General features: G+C 58.2%; 1 long non-coding RNA gene across 1 annotated transcript; it reads right to left on the reverse strand.

Annotated features, from left to right (window-relative positions):
* Positions 1 to 2,803: 2,803 nt before the first annotated feature.
* On the reverse strand, positions 2,804 to 4,352 carry LOC116792389. Its single transcript, XR_004359108.1, has 2 exons — positions 3,925 to 4,352; positions 2,804 to 3,439 (listed from the first exon to the last, which is right to left on the reverse strand). It is a non-coding gene; the product is annotated as an uncharacterized LOC116792389 (long non-coding RNA).
* Between the last annotated feature and the right edge of the window lie 653 nt (positions 4,353 to 5,005).

A 5,005-nucleotide genomic window follows, 5' to 3' on the forward strand; every position in this document is an offset into this window, starting at 1 on the left:
CCCTATCCCTGCTCCGCAGTCCCTTCCCGAGCACCACTCTCCCTATCCCATACTCAGACCCACAACCTTTATTTCTCTGACAGCTCTGCTGTCAGCTCCCGGTAAAGCTGCTGCACGTTCCAATCCTAGCAGCTTTCTTTTGTTAAAGGTCTGAGTTTTCCACCCCAGCTCTCAAGCCCACATTCCAGGCCAGGTCTGACTATTTTTATCCCAGCTCCATCCCTGCAGTAATTATGCCAGGTGCATGCTCCCTAATCCAGCCCCACTCTTGTTCTGCCCACAGTCCTACCGTCTTTATGTCTCCACCAGCTCTGCTGCCCGAGCTCCAGGTTCTCATCTTTCTGCTGCCTCTGCCTCAGCTTTCTGCTGCCTCTGCCTCAGCTTTCTGCTGCCTCTTCCTCAGCTTTCTGCTGCCTCTGCCTAAATCTGCTCCTGAGTATCTCTGCAGACGGGGCTGTTGACAAGGTCACAAATCAGTCTTTGTCGTTCACTTAAATATCTCTGTTCCCAACGGGAACAGCAACAAAACAATAGAATAAACAATCAAGTAGTCAAAGATGAAAATAAAAGTAAAATAAAATTATAATAGAATGAAACATCTTTTATTACTTTTCTTTGTAACAATACTTTCAATACCAGCCCCACTGAGAGGCTGCATCCTAGTCCTTCTGGTTCGGGGGAGGACCCCTGAGCATGGGCTGCTCCCCCCCTGAGCACTGACCAAAGCTGGCCGGCACAGCTGCCCGGGACACCGCCTGCCCAACGCCCTGCCTCGGCAGCTGTGGGGGACCGACCCCAGCTCCCCCTGGGATCGGCAGCCGAGGGGGTGCTGCCCCATGGCTCCCCACCGCTCCCTGGAGCGGCAGCCGCGAGGGTCCCAGCCTGGCTCACCGCCGCTCCTCGGCCCGGCGGCCGCGCCGATCCCGGGCCGGCTCCCGCCGCTCCAGCGCCGCCCCCAGCCCCGCCGCCGAACTGCCCCGAGGGCGCCCCCCCCCCCGCCATTTATAGCCCGCGGCCCGCACAGCCCCGCCCCCTCGTGCCAGCCCAGCCAATCCCAGCGTCCGGCAGCGTCCGGCCCCGCCAATCCCCGCCTGCCCCTTCCCGCCCTGCCCGTCCCCAAGAATCCCGCTGTCCCCTCACGCCCCGCTCCCAGGGCCTGCTCCGCTTCCGCCCGCTCCCCGCCTCCCTCCCCTTCTGCCGGGAGAACTCCGGGACGGGACGGGACCGCGGGCCTGCCACCCGCCCTTTCAACAGCGCCTGCGGGCACCGCGGCAGCGCAGGCGCGGCTCCGGCGGATCCCGAAGCAAAGGCGGCGAGACCGGCGCCTGAGGGGAACGCGGGGGGGCGAGGTGGAGAGGGGGGCGGCTCCGCGCCGCAGCTGAGCGGGCAGAGCTTGCTCGACCGCGGCCCCATTGAAAGGGCCGCCGCCGCTCCCGCCCCCTCCCCGCCTCCCGGAAGAACTCCCAGACGGGACGTGAGCGCGGAGCTGTGGCACCCGCGCCTGAGGGGAACGTGGGGAAGGGGGGCGCGCCGCGGCGCGGCTGAGCGGGCACAGCTTACGGGACCGCGGCCCCATTGAAAGGGCGGGCTACGATCGGACGGAGCGGAGAAAAGCGGGCTGGGAGTGGCGGGCCGGGATCGGACCTGCACGGCGGGAGCCAGAACCTCCCGGAGAGAGCGGCCCCTGTGCCCGAGCCAGGCTACGTGCCTGGAGCGGCAGCCGCGGGAGCCCCGCCCCAGCTCACCGCCGATCTCGCCCCGGCTCCCGCCGCTCCAGCGCCGCTTCCACCTCCGCCGCCGAACTGCCCCCCCCCGCGCCCCCTCCCCGCCATTTATAGCCCGCGGCCCGCACAGCCCCGCCCCCCCGTTCCAGCCCCGCCAATCCCCGCCCGCCGCTTCCCGAGACCCCCGCTAGCCCCGCTCCCGGAGCCCCTCCCGCCCGCTCCCCGCCTCCCTCCCCTTCTCCTGGGAGAGCTCCCGGACGGGACGTGATTGCGGAGCTCCCACCGCCCTTCCGCGGTCCCAGCGGCACCTGAGGGGAACGGGGGGACGGGGCCGCGCGGAGGGGCCGCGCCGCGGCTGAGCGGGCAGAGCTTGCGGGACCGCTGCCGGATTGAAAAGGCGGGCTGTGATTGGACGGCGCCGAGGAAGGCGGGCCGGGATTGGCGGGCCAGACGCTGCCTCGGGCCCGGATTGGCGGGGCTTGGAGCCCGCGGGGCCGGGGCCGGGGCCGCGGCCGCGGGTGGCGGGAGGTGCTCGGGTGGTCGGGAGGAGGGACTAGGGCCGTGTCGGAGGGGCCCTTCCCGCGGGTCCGTGGCCGTCCCGGGTCCCGTCCCCGGGACCCCGTCCTCTGCCCCGCCCCTTGGTCGGGCTGTACCCCCGGGGTCCCGGCCCCAAGGCCCCTGCAGAGCCCCTCGGGGAGCCCCCCACCGGCACACGGGGCGCTTCCGGGGCGCGAAGGCGGACTGTGCGGCATGGGGGACCGGGGAGCAGCGGCGACCTGGTGGGCCGGGAGTCGGCGGCGGGGAGCGGGCAGGACGCAGAGCGGCAGTGCGCCTCTGACCGCCTCTCCCCACGCAGCAGTTCTGCTTCTACGGGGACTCAGACTGCCCCGACTGGGTGCTGGCTGAGATCAGCTCCCCGGCCGAAATCCTTTAAGTGCCCGCCCCCCCCCCCATCCCCCTGCCCGCCCCAGGCCCGCTGCCCAGCCTCCTTCTCCTGCGCAGTCCTCGCTGCTGCCGAAGTTCAGCGCCATTTCAGTACTTGTTCTACTTGTGGTTCTGAAAAAAAGTTAGAATCAGGATAGCCAAAGCAACATAGAAAGTCTATTCCATCTTCAACTACATTACAGGGCAAAGGAAATAAGTGATCCTACCCATCAGCGGAACAGGGAAAGAAGGAAGATTAAGTCTGTGAGCTATAGAAGAGAAAAATCACACTGTAACAACTTAGAAGATTGCTCCAAGACCACAGTCACAGGAAAAGGGAAGAGAGCCAGGGCCACAAACTGTAAGGCCAAAAAGATGATGGACACATCTGTGCATCAATCAGGTTCAGAGGTCACTGCATGCCCCAAGCCTAACGAGTTCTCTGGTTTATGTGTGTTATACACCTATTAATTACTCGAATAGAAAATTTACAATTGAACTTTCACAAAGCTTACAGAGTGATATCCCTGCACTGACCATTGCAGCGGAGCTTCTGCTACAGATTCTGACACGTCAGGTGACTGAATGTTTGCTTGTTTGCTAGGCTCTCCTTACAGTCCATCCAGGTCATGAAATATAGAGGGGATTTCTTGAGAGGCAGCTTTTAGACCTCATTCCCTTACCTTCATGGTCAATGCCATCAGCGTCACTCTCCCTGTCTTCTTGCTCTTCATCGAGAGCTCCCCGTGTTAGAATTAGCTCAGAGGGACCCATTGCAGAAGCATCAGGTCCTTGAAGGGAACAGAAACGGCTGTAGACAAACCAGCTTGCTAAAGGTAAGGGAGCGTGTGCACTGACAACTCCATTGCTGTGTTTCTGTGCAGACAGAACACCTGCTCTAAGGGGACAGAAAGCTGCTTGTGGATCCCAGACACAGGACAGACTCCATCAGCACCTACTCGCCTCATCTAAGGAACAGCGCAGCCAACAGCAGAGCTTTCTCCTATTCTGAGCTGACTGTTTCGCCTTTTCTAAAGTATTTCATTATTTCTAGTAGGTCCACTGCTTTAGCTACTCTCAGCGGGGTTTCTTCCAAACCTGTGACTGACACAGGAAGAGCTAAGGGTGACCAATCCCACAGCAACTAAAGCCCCGCTCCTCTAACAGGGAGCTGCTTTCACACTTCTGCTGTGAGGACAAAGAAGCACTGTACTACTTCACAAGGCAAACTCTTCAGAAAACTTCTGCAGTAAACTTGATCCTCCTGGGGAGGTACCTGCCAGTGTGCTGCCCTGCACACACACGCTGCCCATGTCCTTCCACAAGTGTTCCAGCTGCTCTCTCTTTTGTTTATTTTGAGCTTTCTCCCGTAGATAAAGATTTACATGTGGATTCTGAGAACATTTAAAACATCGGGAGAAGAGAAACCTCACCCAAACCCAGCAGCCTGTCCCCCAGTCAGAGAGCAGAAGTCACTGTGCAGGTCTTACATTTCAACTGAGGTTACACAGAACTTCTGACTAAGCGTGGAAAGCAACCTCCGGTCAGGTGGGATTCTAGGACCTGTTCAGCAGCGCCGGGAAGCCAAACTCTGTGGAGCTGTGCCTGCAGAGAACTGTCCTTTGGACAGCCAGAACTCAAGGTGAGCAGAGCTACTGATTTTGGCACTGCAATTCAGTCTTTCTTACTAAGTCAAACTAGTACTCTTCACCGGTGCAGGAAGGTACAGGGATAGTCTCAACAAATCCCTTTGGAAATTTATTTTTAAGAACTCTCTATCCATCTGAATGGAAGACACAATCTTATTTCCCAATCATTTTCACACAATTAGCTCAAATATTAGCACTAAACCAGTGAGCAACATCTGTTTTGCAAAATCTTTATCTTTGTAAAGATATGCTCCAGCACATCTAGGAAAAAAAAGGCAAACGGTGGACTCCTTCAGGACAGGAGTTTTCCCACAGTGAGTACGACTAGTAAATGAAATGTTAGACCCTCTCAACATAAAGGCAATTGTGTGCATAAAAGTGACCCAAGATACACTGTTCAGGTGTAAACCAGCTAAACCCACTTACCAGTGTTTTTCTCGGGCGCTCGTATTGTGGACGATACTCTCTGAAAAGGTGAATAAAGGGAGTGCGTTCAGTCTGAAAAACACATGATCTGTATTGCATAAGGATCATCCTGGAGGCTTCTTTTTACTCAAAAAAAAAAGTTTTCTCTAGGCTTTCATGTTTGAGAGACATTTCAGAAAGACTAACAGTACTTTTCTCCCCAGATTTGGATTCTGAAACCAACGGATGCAAAATCAATGAACATACTTCATTAAAACAGCAACAATTCAAAACCTGGTATGG

This window comes from Chiroxiphia lanceolata, chromosome 11 (genome assembly GCF_009829145.1).
Source record: "Chiroxiphia lanceolata isolate bChiLan1 chromosome 11, bChiLan1.pri, whole genome shotgun sequence".
Lineage (NCBI taxonomy): Eukaryota > Metazoa > Chordata > Aves > Passeriformes > Pipridae > Chiroxiphia > Chiroxiphia lanceolata.